General features: G+C 38.4%; 1 protein-coding gene and 1 pseudogene across 2 annotated transcripts in view; one reads left to right on the forward strand and one right to left on the reverse strand.

The window, feature by feature from the left end:
- Nucleotides 1–18,749, forward strand: part of DTNA (dystrobrevin alpha) — a 394,389-nt gene that overhangs the window by 74,315 nt on the left and 301,325 nt on the right. The window lies entirely within an intron of this gene.
- Nucleotides 3,062–3,665, reverse strand: LOC101134810 (large ribosomal subunit protein uL1-like; annotated as a pseudogene).

Below are 18,749 nucleotides of genomic sequence, written 5' to 3' on the forward strand. Positions count from 1 at the left end.
CTGAAAAGAAAGCTATGAGGTACTTTGTAAGCACCTCTGAGTATTTACCATGTATCAGGCACAGTACTAAGTGCTTTGCATTCATTGCCACTTGTCTCCATAATAGCCTTTGTAAGGTATATAGTGTTACATTCTTTTCACAGATAAGGACACTGAGGTTCGGTTAAGTTCCTCACATCAAGCCAACAGAACAGCAAAAAATTCAAGCCTATATTGACTGGCTACAAAGTTTATGTTCTTTCTGATACATCAGCAGTTCTCAACTCTAACTACAGAGCAAAAGCACCCAAGTCTGTACCCCACTTATGATCAGTTATATGAAAAGTTCTGAGTAAGAGGCACAGTCCTCCATATTTAACTTTAAGTCTCATCAGTATTTCTAAAATGTTTCCAGGGCTGAAAACCACTATCAGAAACACCGTAGATACTCTTCCATTTTGCCAACTCTCATACTGTGTGCTTACAGGTGTTCTCACCCAGGAAAAGAGACTTGACTTAGTTTGTGAATGGCGCACCCTAAACTCAGATGAAATATCCTGAACAGACTGAGTGTGGTGGCTCACCCCTGTAATCCCAGCACTTTGGGAGGCTGAAGCAGGAGGATGGCTTGAGAGTCCAGGAGTTTGAGACCAGCCCGAGCAACATAGAGAGACTCCATCTTGACAAACAACAAAAAAAAGAAAATCTTGAATAGTCATGCACTGGCCCTGTGATTTGAGGTGCTCTTAATTGGTGGCTGCTTTGATGTTAGCAAGAGTTTTATCCTGTTTAATTTAAATTAATGAAATGGATTACATCATGCCTAGTCTCTAACTCTCTGCAAAGGGTCCTGCTCAGTGCCGTTCTGCCATTGTAAGCTTTCTAGCACAGCTGATGCTTTTTCAACATACCCCATTCCAAAAAGTAGGTACTACCTGGGCCACACACACATTCACCATACAAATTAAATTGAATAGGTATCAAGAAACAATTAAGTTTCATATCAGATTTTCTTCCATTAATTTTGGCAACACAGCGTTCATTTTTCTTTGTATTATAAAAACTTGTTGCTAATGTGCAGGGTCACCAACCTCATGTGAAATAAAATGCATTTGTGCAAGGCCCTGACATCATATCAAAATTCAGTCAGGCATCTTAATGCATAATATATATGTAAAAAATTAAGAGAGACTGGGGAAGAAAAACACAAAAATGTGAGTAGAATGGTAAAAGTTCTCTACCCTGGCTGCACATTAGAATCTGGGATAAACAGATTTAGATAAACAGATGCTCAGAACCCAGCCCTAGAGATTCTGATTCAGGCCCAGTCTGACTGGGCCAATCGTTGTTATCCCTAAGTGATTCAAATCTGCTGTTTTTCTTACCTTTCTCAGGCTTTCCACTATTGTAGAAAATGTGTATTAAATGAGAATACTCTGATTCATATATTTTCTGTCAACCATGATAATGATGATAGTTACTCTAATTGAGCTTGCTATGTGCTAACCAATTTTCCTAAGTGTTTTACATATAGCAGCTCATTTAGTATTCACCACAGCTACTGGGTGAGGCCAATATTATTATCATCTTTTTGCAAATTAAAAAAATACATTTATAGAGATTAAGTAACTCACTGTAAGGCACAGCAGAGGCGGAATGTGAGTTCAGGGCTTCTAGCACCCCGTACTCTTAGAGACTTAAGTGAGTTTATGAAATAAACCATATTATGTCTCCCCAGCCTTCCCATCAGGTTCCCCTTTCCTCTTGACTTTTGCAGAGTCTAATCTAGGTATAGGCTTACCAGTTCTACTATTAGGTGCCTAGGAGGTTCTCCCCCACTTCCATCTAACTCCCACACCTGCTGTATTTACCTTGCGGTGGAACAGAACCAAGTCTTTGAGATTCAAGGAAATACAGCTAAGTGGTTCATCTGCTTTGGGAAAGTGGCCTCTTTATTCCTGAAAACAGTAGAAAGAATGTAAGGCTTAAGAATCACACAGATATAAGATCAAATTTATGTACTTTCACTTATTAATCCTGAGCCCAGGGCAAATCACTTAATCTCTCTGACATCCCATTTCTTAATCCATAAAATAGAAATAATGATTTCTAAATCACATGATTTAAAAGGATGAAGTAGAATAACATATAGAAGGTTCCTTTGCACACAGTAGGTGCTCAATAAACATGGGTTCCTTCCCTTTTGGTCTGCTCCCATGTCACATATACAATTAACTTTGCACCTGGCAACTCCTGTTTAGCTTCTATATTTCTGCTTTCCTTTATTCCTTTATTCCTCTGTGTTTAAAAGTCTGTGCGAAGCAGCCAAAGTTTTGTATGAGAAAGGTCTGCTGGGCAAAGCAGAGAGCTACACACATAACACAACTTTAGGGCCCTAAATAAATATTAGGAACAAAAATGCTTCTCAAAACTTTACAGCCTCTCCTGCTTCCCTCCTCTCCTGCCACTGCTACCACCAATATATCCAAATGCCTAAAATCCCATTTTAAGATCTCTCCTAAGGAACTTATGAAGAACATGCATTAGTCTCAATAGGTACCTGTTACCTCATTTTGTTTACACATGGCTACATGTTGTCATACTCTATATGCTATAACCGTTAATTGACATGAGACTGGGTAAAGGACTGGATAAAGGGTAGGCTCTTTTTTATTCTTCTAATTGAAAAATTAAAATTGTATACATTTATCATGTACAACATGATGCGTTGCAGTATGTATATATTGTGGAATGGCTCAATCGAGGTAATTAACCTATGCATTACCTCATGTAGGTATCATTTTTTGTGGTGAGAACACTTAAAATCTATTTTTGTGATTTTCAAAATATCATACATTGTTACTAACTACAGCCACGATGTTGTACACTGGATCTTTTGAACTTATTCCTCCTGCCTAGCTAAAATTGCATATCCTTTGACCAACATCTCCCCAAACCCTACCCATCCAGCCCCTAATAACTAACCACCATTCCAGTCTGTACTCTCGAGTTCCACTCTTTTAGATTCTACATATAAGGGAAGGTTCTTCGCTCATTTGTGTGTGTGTGGCACTGAAATGTATTAGAATGTGCTTTCACACAAGCACTGGGGCTTGCCCATGGTGCTCTTCATGTTTAAAGTATGGACATTCTGCCAGTTCTTCTAGAGCAGCGACACCAGGAAGCTGACAGTGAAGTGGATGTTACATACAAGCTCATCATCTGCCATCTTTAGGGGGCCAATGGCCATGGCCAGACATAGCCCCGTTTTCATCTGGAGCTTGATTGTGGGCTCCCATCTCATCAACTTTGGCCAACATATTCCCGTTGTGTGTCAGCAGGGAAGGGAACTTGCCAGCCTTATTTAGGCCTGGGCCAAGGATCCGTGGGATCTGCTTGATCTGAGACTCCAAGGCCAAATGGTACCATACCTCTTGGCCAGCCTCTTGTTCTTGTCGAGTTTCTCCAGCGCCTCCAGGTCCATGCGGGGGATTCCACAACCTTGGCCTTGTCACAGTGCTGCTGGCCCCCAGGATACACACAGAGGAGTGTAAGTGGGTTGTGGACTTCAGCCCAATGATGCCCCAGAAGTGTTTGTCCTTCCTAGAGTCACAGTGAGCAATGGTCTGGGCCACACCCTGCAGGAGGCATCGCTGGGGCCGTCCAGGAACTTCACACACCCACATGTTTTTGGAAAGGTAGAGCTGCAGAACAGCTTGAAGCCAACAGAAATACCTGTTTTTATTGTTATTATTATTTTAACAGTCTCTGTCGTCCAGGCTGGAATGCAGTAATGATGTGATCATAGCTCAAGGCATCTTCTAACTCTTGGGCTCAAGTGATCCTCCCACCTCTGCCTCCCAAGTAGCTGGGACTACAGGCACAAGCCACTATGCTCAGCTGATTTTTATTTTTATTACTATTTTTGTAGACATGGGTTCTTGCTGTTTTGCCCAGATCTTTCTATTTCCTGGCCTCAATTGATCCTCCTGCCTAAGCCTAGAAATACCTCTTAAAGTTTCAATTATCTCTAGTTACTTTATTGTTCATGAGAAATGCCTGTTTTTCTTAATGTTATGGTAGTCTGGTTGAACAAGTCATAATATAATGCTTTTACTAAAATAGTACAACAACGTAGAAATAATTCTTTTCTATAGGTGTCCAGCTCCTCAGAGGCATAGCTGATATTGTATCTGCTGTGAAACATTTCTTCTCTCTTTCTAGAGTCTCTTTCCTGTAAGGTGAACTTCTTGTGAAGTTTCATTTTGATAAAATTCCATCACTCGTTTCTTGTCAAGCTTTTGAACTTCATCTTCTATCTTTGCATTTTCTGATACACTCTTGCTTTGGAATGTTTTAATATAATGCATAAGCTTCTTTTAGTGAATTTACTGTATATTTGATTATTTTTTCAAGAGTTTGTAAGGAAGATTTTACTTGATGTTATATGTGATTCTTCAAAACTCCTCATCTAAGTTGTCTCTTATTTCTGACTCTCTTACTATATCCAACACCTAATGACCACTGTCCATTTCATCTCTAAGGACAGCAAACAAATCTGTCATCTTCAACAAACATTCAGTCAGATGCTAGATCTGATGTTCCTTCTCACATAGAATTTTTTCCAAACATGGTCTTGAAATTTCAACCTCCTTTTTTCTGTGTGAATTAAGACCACTCAGTCTTCCTTTACCTTTGTATGAAAGTAATTTTCCATTTCCCTAAAGATTGGATTTTTCATCGAAACTTTTCTTTAATACTATCTATAGCTGTGTTTTACTTTTCTGACATAAATTTCAAGATTATTCTGGTTTAGCTACTTGGGATTGGATGGATTCTGATTTATCCTTCAAATGACTGTATTATAGCCTTTGTGTAACATCAACCATCACGCCATCTTCTTCTGGATAGTTAGATTTTTCTTCCCCATTTTCACCTAGAAAGTCTATTTTAACCACAATAAAGAGTAGGACTAATCAGTTTTTAAATATCTGTCTCCAGACGGCATTTCAAACAACTTTATTTCAAGTCTGGCCTTCAACCAAGACATTTCCAGTGCTTAATGACCTCTCTTAAAATGCCAGAGCCTGTCAGAAATTTTAAGTTTTTCTTCATCTGGAGCAGAAAACATTCCATGATGTTCTTTCTCCCTACATTTATAAAGCAAGCTTTAGTTCTGTGAAACCCAATGAGAGCTGCCCATAGAACCATCTTCTGGGGAAAATCCTAGAGTCCTGATCCTGGGCTTAAACCTGCAAGCATAATGCTCACAGAGCTGCATGGAGCCTTTAGGATAAGCCAGTGGTAAAGCTGTGTGACTATTGCATGGCCTGTGTCACACAAGTGACTGCCACAGAACTGCCTCTGATTGAGAATGTCCTATTGGTCACTGTAGTCTTCCAGGAACCCAGAATATCCCACTCAGATCCCAAGTCAGCAATTGACAATCAAGACAAACTTGCAGGGAGGGAATCAAGGGCATAAACACATTTTTCCTCATCTTTGTTTCATCATGGAACACAAATAAATTGGTTTGTGATATATTTTTGTTTTTGCTTTGTTTTATTTGTTTATTTATTTATTTATTTTGAGATGGAGTCTCACTCTGTCACCCAGGCTGGAGTGCAGTGGTGTGATGACTCCAACCTCCTCCTCCCTGGTTCAAGTGATTCTCCTGGCTTAGCCTTCCAATTAGCTGAGACTACAGGCACATGCCGCCATGCCCGGCTAATTTTTATATTTTTAGTAGAGATGGGGTTTCACTATGTTGCCCAGGCTGGTCTCAAATTCCCAACCTCAGGTGATCTGCCTGCCTCAGCCTCCCGAAGTGCTGGAATTGCAGGCATGAGCAACCATGCCCAGCCGTAAATTGGTGATATTTGTATGACAGTCAGGGAAAATGAATGAGGTTGTTTATGACTCACTCCACCTAGAGGCTGCAAGGGACAAACAACCCATGTCTTGTCATACATGTGAACATTCTAACTTTGCTGACAGTCAGCAAACTTGTGCTCTGAGTCTCCCACATTTTGTATCAGACTTCTAGGCTACAGCCTTAGAGATACAACTTGCCTTGAAAGGTCCCAAAAACTTCTCTCTCAAAACACACCCCACCCCAGTTTATTGTGGGTCAGTAATAGTATTTGTGTAAGAGTGTTGAAATAAAGGGCCTCAAAAGGGTTTCTGCTTGCCTTTAAACAATGATTATGGGTTTGTCTATTCTCACTTTAATTTTGTTCATTTTAGCTTTATGTATTTGGAAGCCCTATTTTTAGTTGTATATCTTCTTGATGAAGTGACCCTTTATCACCATGAAATGTCTCTCTTTATCTCTGATAATATATTAATACTTTGTCTTGAAGTTTAACATATATAATGTGTCTTACATAGGCACACAAATATTTTTATGGTATATCTTTTACCATTTTTAAACTTTCAATCAATATGTGTTTTTATATTTAAAGCATTTTTTATATAAACAGCATGTAGTTTGGTCTTGGTTTTTTATTCAGTTTGATAATGGAATATTGAGTCCATTTACAAAATTTATTTTTAATTTTTTTATTTCTATAGGTTTTTGGGGAACAGGTGGTATTCTGTTACATGAGTAAGTTCTTTAGTAGTGATTTGTGAGATTTTGGTGCACCCATCACCTGAACCCCATTTGTAGTCTTTTATCCCTCACCCTCTTTCCACCCTTCCCTGGTGAGTCCCCAAAGTCCATCGTGTCATTCTTATGCCTTTGCATCCTCATACCTTAGGTCTTACTTATGAGTGAGAACATATGATGTTTGGTTTTCTATTCCTGAGTTACTTGACTTAGAATAGTAGTCTCTCATCCCATCCAGATTACTGCGAATGCCATTAATTCATTCCTTTTTAAGGCCGAGTAGTATTCCATTGTGTGTATATGTATAAATATATGTGTGTGTGACATACCACAGTTTCTTTATCCACTCATTGATTGATGGGCGTTTGGATTGGTTCCACATTTTTGCAATTGTAAATTGTGCTGCTATAAACATACATGTGCAAGTTTTTTTTTTTTTTTTTTGGTATAATGACTTTTTTTCCTCTGGGTAGATACCCAGTAGTGGAATTGCTGGATCAAATGGTAGCTGTACTTTTAGTTCTTTAAGGAATGTCCACACTGTTTTCCATAGTGCTAGTTTACATTCCCACCAGCAGTGTAGAAGTGTTCCCTCTTCACTGCATCCACACCATAATCTACTATGTGTTTTTTTTTTATTTTTTTATTATGGCCATTCTTGCAGGAGTAAGGTGGTATCGCATTTTGGTTTTGATTTGCATTTCCCTAATCATCAGTAATGTTGAGCATTTTTACATATGTTTGTTGGCCATTTGTATATCTTCTTTTGATAATTGTCTATTCATGTTCTTAGCCTACTTTTTGATGGGATTGTTGGTTTTTTTCTTGTTGATTTGTCTGAGTTCATTGTAGATTCTGGATATTAGAACTTTGTCAGATGTATACATTGTGAAATTTTTTTTTTCCCACTCTGTGGGCTGTCTGCTTACTCTGCTGACTGTTCCTTTTGCCATGCAAAAGCTCTTTAGTTTAATTAAGTCCCACCTACTTATCTTTGTTTTTATTGCATTTGCTTTTGGGTCCTTGGTCGTGAAATTCTTGCCTAAGACAATGTCTGGAAGGGTTTGTTCGATGTTATCTCCTAGCATTTGCATAGTTTAAGATCTTACTTAAGGCCTTGATCCATCTTGAGTTGATTTTTATATGTGGTGAGAGATGAGGATCTAGTTTCACTCTTCTACATGTGGCTTGCCAATTATCCCAGCACCATTTGTTAAATAGGGTGTCCTTTTCCCACTTTATGTTTTTGTTTGCTTTGTAAACGATCAGTTGGCTGTAAGTATTTGGATTTATTTCTGGGTTCTCTATTCTGTTCCATTGGTCTATGTGCCTATTTTTATACCACTACCATGCTGTTTTGGTGACCATGGCCTTTACATTTAATGTAATGTTTACTGTCATTAGATTTAAGTCTACCATCTTAGTATTTGTATTCTATTTGTCACATCTGTTTTTTGTTCCTGTGTTCCTTATTTGTTTGCTTTCCTTTGAGCTAATTAAAAATTTTGTTATTTATTTTTATCTCCTCCATTGACGTTTTCTACTACACCTCAATGGAGTGTTTTTATTTTTCGTTGTTGTGTCTTAAGATTGCACACGTGCATCTTTATTATTGTTTACCTTTAAATAATATTACAAAAATAACCATGTAAGAACCTTTAAAAAGTATAATTCTATTTACTTGCTGTCCTTTGCTTTCTTCTGGTCATGTATTTTATTTACTTATAGGTAACGACACAAAATGTGTTACTATTTTTGCTTTAAACAGTCACAAGTTTTTAAAATGTGAATAGATAGATAGGTAGATGATGATAGATATGTAGGTAGGTAGATAGATGGTAATTTTTTAAAAGGTCTTTTATGCTTACCCAGATATTTAGTCATTTATCCACTCTAATACTTTTCACTTCTCCTTGTAGATTCAGGCTTTCAGAATTCACCTTGAAAACTTTCCTTGTCTCTTATAGTACGTATTTGCTAAAAATAAACACTCTCAACCTTTCTCATCTTATTTCACCCTCATGTTGAAAGATATATTTGTTGAACATAGAATTCTAGATTAAGAGTTGCTTTCCTTCAATACTTTGCAGATATTGCATCGTCTTAAGGCAGTCAATATTTTAATTGAAAACTCAGACATCGTACCTAAGGTTGTTGCCCGTGTGAAATGTCTTTTTCCTCTGGCTGCTTTTAAGATTTACCCTTTATCCTTGTTTTTCAATAGTTTAATCACAAAATGCCTCAACGTGTTGTTGGTGGTGGTGGAGTTTGTTTTGTTTGTTTAGTTGTTTGTTTTTGAATTTTCTTGCTTGGGTTTTACTTAACTTTCTTCATACATGGGTTGATATCTTTTACCAGTTTTGGAAATTGTTCACCTATCATCTTTTCAGGTATTTCTTCTCCTTGATTTTCTCCCCGCTACCTTTCTGAGGCTCCAATTACAAATATCTTAGATCGTTAGATATTTCATTACAGTCACAGGATATCTGTCCCATTTTCTTCACTCTTTTTTTTTCTCTAGTGTTTCAGTTTGGATGATTTTATTGACATGTCTTAAATATTACCCACCCTTTCTTCTGCTGGGTTCAGTCTGCTGTTCAACTCCCTGAATGAATCCTTCATTTATTATATGTAATTTTTATTTTTATCATTTCTATTTTGCTCTTTTTGATAATGCCCATATAGCTATTGAAATTTCCCAGTGTTAATGCATGCTTGTCATTTTTTCATTATATCTTTTTAACATATCTATCATAATTTTTAAACAAATCTCTGCCTGCTATATCCAACATTTGAGCCATCTGTGGGTCTGCTTCTAATGTTTATTTTTTATTTCATAGTCACATTTTTCAGCTTCTTCATGTGTTTTATAATTGTTTATTGTATGTCAGTGGGTAAAAGCACAGAAATAAATAATATTTACTCCCATAAAATGGCTCATCCTTTTCTCTATTTGGCTGTGTGTGGGGTCGGGGGGATGCAGGGAGACTGGATTAATCTAATATGATTAGATATGAATGTAAGCTTTGCTATAGCTTTAGTGTGATTTGTCCTTGGCTTCAGATGTATTTGGGGAAGAAATAGAAATTTGTCTTTAGGAACACTGAGAATAGCATCGCTTCAGAGGTGTCTGCGTACTTAAAGCCTACCTGCCAATGTTTCTGGACCACGGGGGATCTCTTTCTTCTTTACACTCCAGCACCAAGCTTTCCAGGTGTATGGATATCTCTCTTCACTTCTGGAGAACTGCTACTGTGCACTGAATGAAGACCTCTGCACCTTGAGGGGATCTCCATCAACTCTCTTGCCCTGCCCCAGCCTGTATCAACTACCCCCAAATATTCAGTGATGATCTGTGGAAAGGAGTTAACAGGCAGGCATGGATTTTCTCAGTGGTTGTGGGGCCTCAGTATTCTAATCTGTGGTACCTGTCCACTTGCAACTGTTGAAAGTGTGTTAAGGCCGGGCGCGGTGGCTCACGCCTGTAATCCCAGCACTTTGGGAGGCCAAGGTGAGCGGATCACGAGGTCAGGAAATCGAGACCATCCTGGCTAACACGGTGAAACCCTGTCTCTACTAAAAATACAAAGAAAAATTAGCCGGGTGTGGTGGCGTGCGCCTGTATCCCAGCTGCTGGGGAGACTGAGGCAGGAGAATGGCGTGAACCTGGGAGGCGGAGCTTGCAGTGAGCCGAGATCGCACCACTGTACTCCAGCCTGGGTGACAGAGTGAGACTGGGTCTCAAAACAAAACAAAACAAGCAAACAAAAAAAAACAAAAAAGAAACTGTGTTAATACCTGGGCTGGTTGTCCTTATCCAGCTCTGTGGCAAAGGTGCTCCACCTGTTGCTGTGTCCTCAGGAGTGACAACAGCTATAGAATTCTTCTATCCAAGAAAAGGTTAACCTCATTTTGAAAATTAATTTATTTGGATTTCTTTGTGTCTTCAGCTCTCTGATGTGTTTTTTTAAGATATGATTTTGAGACTTTTTGTTGTTAAGGACAGATAAATTTGATAGAGAAGTGAAAGTGTGGAAAGGCACACAGTTACTTTTAGAACACTGCACTGTAAATATGGGGGCAATATGGCAGTCAGGCATGCCCCTAGTTGGTTTTTTTTTTTTGTGACCGAGTCTTGCTCTGTCACCAGGCTGGCGTGCAGTGGCATGATCTCGGCTCACTGCACCCTCCACCTCCTGGCTTCAAGCGATGATTCTCCTGCCTCAGCCGCCCAAGTAGCTGGGACTACAGGTGCACACCATCATGCCCAGCTAATTTTTGTAATTTTAGTAGAGACAGGGTTTCACCATGTTGGCCAGGATGGTCTTGATTTCTTCACCTCGTGATCCGCCCACCTCGGCCTCCCAAAGTGCTGGGATTATAGGCATGAGCCACCATGCCCAGCCCTGCCCCTAGTATTTTGTAGGATCTGAGGCACAAATACAAAGAGGGACATACAAACAATATGTCTAAATATTTAAAAGCTATAACGCAAACTTATAAATTATTAAACCAAATATGTTTTCCTACCTTAATATGTGTATCTTCATAATGATTTTTAAGGCCAAGTTCAAATTGAAATTCTCTTAAATGTGGCTGCTCAGAGAGAGAGAGCACCCACACACTCTGCCTTCTCTTCCCATCCCTAGTTCTGTCCTGTATCTGAAAGGGCCTTGCACTAAGGTATGTGTGAACACCTTAGCTCATTCTTCCAAGATTGACTCCTACCCCCTACATCCACATCCCCACAAACAACCACTCTTCAACTACCCTTAAGTCTTTAAGGTGTGTATACTAGAGGCAGGTTCACCTTGGGAAGACAGACCTGGATGCAGTCTCAAGGCCTTTTGAGCAGGAAACTCCAGAGTCTCACATGCTCAGAGCTTGGTTAGAAGAGGGACACTGGTATTTCTTCTAACTCATAGCTCTTTGGGGATGACATAGAAAGCAGAGGAAGACTACAGCAGCAAGGCCCTCTGACGAGTGAGGCCCAGGGCAGCCTGTCCCCACAACCTCCCAACCCCCTTGACTGTGTCTTAGGGCAGTACTGATGGCAACAGAATATTTTGGAGCTAGGTGAGCAGACCACATAGAGAGGGTAAATGTGGCAAGAAAGTAAAGGATGCCAAGAATAACCTGTGATTCTCTCCTCAGGGCCAACTCTTACAGTTGGATAAATAATTGAACGTATATATCTCTCTAAGTGTAAAAGGTAGCTTCAGTGTTGATGGGATACTCTTGAAGAAATAGGGTACAATATTTCTAGAAGACTGATGTCTCCAGACTCACATATTATAAGGAGCAAAACTAGTATGTAAAATGATTCAAGAGAAACCTTACCTCAAATAACAAAATATACAAATGTGGTCCATATATGAATCATCATGACAACTTGAAAGGGAAATTAGCTCACTATTAGATTTTACATTGTCTTCTAATAAAAAGCAAATATAAAATGACTGCTAAGTAATTTTACTTGTCTTGACTAGGTTATGACTTAATTAATAGTTTAGGCAGAAGTTCAATTACAAAAGAATTGTATTTTCACTTTTTAAGAGAGATAGTTTTGCCTAGGAAGGAATTATTTATAATTATATATGTTCAGATATTTAATTCCACAGATAAATGATGGAAGTCTTAATATAGGGAACAACATGTAACGTCAGAATAAAAGGATCTCCTTAGTCTAATTGAATGTTGTACTTCACTATGTCTGTCTGATAGAAATAATTACATACGTTGCTGGGATTCAACTTTCATTTTAGCATTGGGTGTACTTGTGGAGAAAAATGAAATATCATGTTGCCCCTGTTGGCCCCCACCCCCAAACACACAACTGCTGAATTTGGTGGGATCATTTTGGAGAGATGTTTGAGAATTTGTTCCCTTTATAAGGCAGTGCTAAAGAGTGAAGGCAGAGAATTACAATTAAAATGGTGGATGGGACACTTGCTTAAGTCTACCCTCTCCCTCCTAAAGGAACTCCTATAATGACAACTAAAAAAAGAATGAAAAAGAAACTCACTTTCTAAAGAAAACAGGAGAGAACACAACAGCAGAGAGCTATTGACTTTTTTTTTTTTTTAATGGAAATAGAATGAATGAGTGGTATGTGTTTTAGCTAAACAGAGATGTAGAAACCCAGGTGTCTGCAGAGGAGATGCCAAAAAGAAACAAATGGGAACTCCATTGAGAACCCTCAAAAGACTCAGAGACTGGAGGCAAAAAGGATTGCTGACGCTAAGGGACAGACTTGAGGCTGAAAACAGGACTGTTTGAAATTCTTAACAAGAACAGCTGGACTCCCAAATTCCCTCCTCAACTTTTTGCAGCCTGACAGCTACCCCTCTCTCACCCTGTAAGAGAGATGGCAGGGTATTATTCTCTGGAGTAACTTAACTATAGAGGCTACAAGCTTAGCATTATTGGGGACAGTGGCAGATGAGGATGAGATACGATACAGAAATCTGGGAGACTAAGTAGAAATCTGCGTGCCGAATAGTAACAAACTCTCCTTTCCCTTCAAGCCTTCTTAGGTGGCTCAGCTCCCAGGACACTGGCAACCAGGCTGTACTTTCCAGGCGGAACATTGGAGGGGGCACCTTCCTAGAGGGTCTGACTACCCAAGGGGGAAGAAATCTTGCTATTCTTGAGGACATTTCGGTGAAACAACTCAGCTTTGTCTAATGGTTTTATGGTAATGTCCTGGAGCCCATAATACATTGCTTGAGCAGACGGCTAAAGAATACCAGATATGGAGGAAAGTCTCCAACAAAGAGACCAAAGCAAACTAACCAACAAGAAATTGAAGGAAACAAAGACTCTGGAGAGAACAGAAAGCTGTTACATGTAGCTTTAAAAAGCTGAAATGTGTATTATAGATAGTAAAAAAGAAATTGTGTTCATGAAACTAAACATGGTGCTATGAAAAAGGAGAAATTAGAGATAATTTAATTCTTAAAAATTAAAAATGTTAGGCGAAATAATATAATCAACAGAACAAAGACGAGAGACTCTTCTAGAGATAGATGACAAAAAGAAGATAAATAGAAAAGATAATAACGTTAGAGTTTGAGTCTCAAGGTTAGTTTCAGAATAAAAGAACAGAAGAAATAGAGGTCAGAAATTGCTAAAAGTACATAACAAAATTTCCTGGAAGTGAATAAATGAGTGAAAGTCCCTGAATTTCAAATATAATCAACTGGGGGAACTCATGCATATCACACCAAATGTGCTGTTATGAGACAATAGAACACCAGGGATAAAGAAGAAATCATAAGTGTTTTCAGAGAGAAGAAGGTGGGAGGGAAGAGGAGAAGGAAGAAATGAACAAGCAAGGAAAGGAACAAAGAAAGATAGAAAGTCAAATAAAATGAATCGGGAAACAAAATAACTTCTTGATAACACTGGAAGCTAAAAGACAGTAAAGAAATCCCTTGAAATTTCTGAGGAAAAGGTATTTCTAAACAATGAATTCTGTGTAAAGTAAAAGTAACAATTAATGTAAGAAGAGAATAAAGACATATTTTCAAACATTTAAGTTCTCCAAAAATGTGTTTGTCCCAAACATCTTTCTCAGGAAGCTACTGCATGCTCGCCCACCCACCCATGAGGGAGTCCATCGAGAAAGAAAAAGAATTCAGGGAACGGGACCCAAACTACAGAGAGGCAAAGAGCAGTCCTAGGATGACAGCTCAGTAGCAAGATTGCCACAAAAAGCATGAGGGTACTAAAAAACAACAACAACAACAACAAAACTAACATATTTGACTGTATTAAGAGGAATGTTGCATTTCTATTGGAGAGTTTGAGAAAATATAAGATGGGCAGATGAAAAATTAAGAAAACAAAAATATGACGCAACTAATGTCAGGAAAAAGAAGAAAAAGAAAAATGTGTAAAAGAAATGTAATCATAAATTCCCATGTGGCTTACATGTGGATAATATATACAAGTTAAAATAATGTAAACCCTAATTAGTGCTTTATCTAAGATTGTTGTGTAGTTAAATTGGGAAGATTAAGCTAAGGGAAGCATGTGTGTGCTCATGTGTGTGGTAGGGAGGCATGTGACAGGGAGGCAGGAAAGAAGAAAGAGAGAGAGATAGGGAGAGAGGACACACATGCTGGAGGAAGTATTATATATAATATACTATATAGAATCCTTATCTCCCATAGTAGGAGGCCAACAGGTAATATCAACATTTGAAAATCAAAAAGTCGGTATCTGAGTATCATGTGGGAATATGGAATCATCATCATAATGAACAGTTAGATGAAGATGGTTGCCTCTGGGCTTCAAAGGTATAGAGAGGTGGATGGGACATTCTTTTAAGCTCTACAGTTTTATGTAGTTTTTAAGAATATGTGCATGAATTTTTATTAATATGAAAAAGCTAATTGTTTGTAAAGAACATGAATGCCATGAATACTAGAGCTTTGTGGTTTTCAAGCAGTGCTTCCCAGGTTCATGGAGGGCTCCTGGAGTCCCCACAGGGACTGCCTCATGGAGGAGGGGGCTGAAGAAATGGGGCACAGGCTTTACACCTGTTACTGCTAAAGAAGCTATGCTTTGTCATTGTTATGTTTCAGTGAACTATTTCCTTTGAAGAAAAGGTTCCATAGAAAACAACAGCAAGTTTGAAAAACACTGATAGTAGTATGCTTATTTGGAGAAAAACTGTTCCCAAATTGCTTTGGTTCAAATATGATTTGTCCCCACCAAAACTCATGTTGAGGCTTGGTTCCCAGTGTGGTGGTGTTGGGACGTGGTGCCTCCAAGGGTAGATTATTAGGTCATTAAGAGGGAGTAATGCCTTTTTTATGGGAGTGAAGTCCTAGTTACTTTGAGGTTGTTACAAAGTAAAACTGCCTGTCTTGTCGGGTTTTGTTTTTGTTTTTGTTTTTTTTGCATGGGCCAGGCTCCCCTCTCACCTTCCCACCCTGTTATGAAGCAGCATGAGTTCCTCACCAGATGCAGCCACCCGTCTTGGACTTCCCAGCCTCCATAACACAAATGAATATGCTGACTCTAACTATCAGACTCCATCCAGTTTGGCTATCACCTGTCATTTTCTGTTATCACACAAAACAGAATTGTCCTATTTCTAACCCTGGATAGATCTTTAAAAGAACTTGAATTAGAACCAGTTTTCACATGGATTTCAAATATGGATTAGACATTTCATTATGAAAATTTGTATATTTTCATTTTGCTCCAAAACCAAATTTTACCCTCACTTCTTAAGCAGTATCACATACAGTATATGCTGGCAGAGTTCAAATAAGTAATCCAATAGAGGTGGTCCTCTGTCCCTGGGATGAAGTTGGACATTCTGGTTTCACTAAGTGATGGACATATTTATGATTGTGCTCCAATTAGAGTTGACTTTGGTTCCACAAAGGAAAAATACCCCCACCCCAGGGTATAGAAAAAATACAACAAAATCTTTAGTTTTTTTTTTTTTTTTTTGGAGACAAGGTCTTTCTCTGTCACCCAGGCCTGGAGTGCAGTGGTGTGATCACAGCTCACTGCAGTTTCAAAGTCCTGGGCTCAAGCAATCCTTCCATCTCAGCCTCCCTACTTGGGAGGGTCCGAGCTACTTGCTGGGACCACAGGTAAATGCCACCATGCCTGGCTAATTTTTTTTTTTTTTTTTGTAGAGATGGGGTCTCACTATATTGCACTGGCTAAAAATCTTTATTTCTTTTATACCGAAGATAACCCATATGTTTTGCAAGCATGTTATATTGGTTGTTACTGGGGCTTTATAACCACTTAAAGACAAAACATCCTTAACTTGGTGAGTTTAATTTAGGAGAAAATCAAATGCTAAAACAGACACTCCTGAAAAAATATATTTCCTTAGTCAGTCAGTCTCTCTCTTTCATTTTCTTTGTTCTCCTCTGCACTCCACATAGTGTGAAATGCTGTGCCTGTTCTTTGTGCTTCCATTATTTCTCAATATAAAATAATTAAAATCTGCTTTGAAAAATAACTATATGTTATCTAATACAAATTTATATAAAATATATTTGATATAAAGTATAGATTTACACATTTTATGTATTCTGAACTTATATGCATATCTCATTTGAAGTTGACAACAACTCTTTGAAGTATTATTATTCTCATTGTAGGGATGAAGAAATAGTGGCCCTTAGTGGTGGACCTCTCCCAGGTTGTGTAGGTAACAAGGGATAAAGACCAAATGAAATCTTTATTTTCAGAGTTTTGGTCTACTTGGGCCAAACACTTTCTAATTAATAAAAAGGCTAATCTTTATCACAAGCATACATATAACTTTAAAACTTCCAGATCACATATATAGGATGACCGACTCTAGTTTGTCTGGGACTTTCCTAGTTTCAGTGCTGAAAATCCTGTATCCCAGAAAATCCCTCAGGCCCAGACAAAACAGAATGGCTGGCCACTTTACATTCAGTAGTCAGTCCAAGAGACTGTAATAGATACCCATCATGGGAACTGAGAGAGACACAGGGAAGGAAATGCAAGTAGAAGAAAATGATCCAGAAAGTTTGTATAGACAAGAGTAAAATTGATTTCTTACCCTATCAAAGAAAACCAGTTGTAACAACCACCACAACCCAACAATTGGCACCAACTTTTCAAAAATGTTTATGTAACCAAATATATCTATAGACTTAAGATTCAGGACTATATCATGAAGTATCCCAAAGACCCACAAACTTGGTACTACCATATCTTGAAAAGTAAAACCTCTCAAGTGTTTTATGAGAAGAAATCACAAAACACTCAGACAGATATCCTAGGGCCAAATACCCTAAACCTCTTTTTGAGATCCTGATCTCCTCACCGTCTGCCTCATTGAAGTAGCTGCTCCCCAACCCAGCTTACAGTCTGCCCCCAACCCCCTACCTATTGTGTGCCAGATTCTGTTTCCCGCCTGCTCTTCTCTCGTTCTCACCATCTTAAGGGTGTTCTTTTTCTTGGATATTTCCCTCCTTGCCCTTTCTTAAAACCAACATAAGTCCCATTAATCTTCTTCTATGTCTCTTTAGACATTAAAGAGCATCTTCATCCCCTTATGCTCCTCTCCCCTATAAGCTCCTGCAACAAAGATCCAGAGAACTAGAGATGCCTCTTCAAAGATGAGGAGGAGGGTGAGGAATGAGGAAATGCTGCAATTATTCCTACTTGAATATTATAGTGTGTGTGTGTGCATGTGTGTGTGTGTGTAGATTATGAAGGTAAAATAATGTCATTACAGAAAATTTACAAAAAGTGAATTAAGATTTTTCATAAAGGATCCACAATCATTTTGGTAGGAATTTTTTAGCCTTTATCTTCCTCTCTGGTGCCTACGGGTGTTCTAATATAGTTGAAATCATGGTGCACATACACATGCAAGCTGATTTTTAACCTAAGTAAGCATTAGCCTATGCCATTCTGTTTTTTATCAAAACTATCATTGTTCCCCATTATTTGCTATCAAATATACGAATTATATTTTATATTAATACTATACTAATTATATTTATAATACTATACTAATTATATGTATAATACTAAGTATATTTTGTAATTAGTATATTTGTACATACAGCCCTTTGCATGATTACAGTTATTTTCATGTGACAGGCATATATAACAGGTGTCCATTTCAACCAATTTTTAAGTTTATTGGCATTTAATAGGATTATATGTAGCATGCTGCTGTGGTTTTCTTTGTTTTTAAAATGTATGTATCTAAGGTATACATGATGTTTTGATATACTTATTTTGATATATATAGTGAGGTAATTACTACAGTTAAACAAATTAATATTCCGTTGTTTCCTATAGTTACTTTCATGTGTGTGTATGAGCACGTTTGTGTGTGTTAAGAGTACCTAATAATCCACTTCAGGAGGCCGAGGCAGGTGGATCATGAGGTCAGGGGATCGAGACCATCCTGGCTAACATGATGAAACCCCGTCTCCACTAAAAAATACAAAAAAATAGCTGGGCGTGGTGGTGGGCAACTGTAGTCCCAGCTACTTGGGAGGCTGAGGCAGGAGAATGGCATGAACCCACAAGGCAGAGCTTGCAGTGAGCCGAGATTGTGCCACTGCACTCCAGCCTGAGCAACAGATCCAGACTCTGTCTCAAAACAAAACAAAACGAAAAAAAAATGCCT

Source organism: Gorilla gorilla, chromosome 17 (assembly GCF_029281585.2).
Source record: "Gorilla gorilla gorilla isolate KB3781 chromosome 17, NHGRI_mGorGor1-v2.1_pri, whole genome shotgun sequence".
Classification (NCBI taxonomy): domain Eukaryota; kingdom Metazoa; phylum Chordata; class Mammalia; order Primates; family Hominidae; genus Gorilla; species Gorilla gorilla.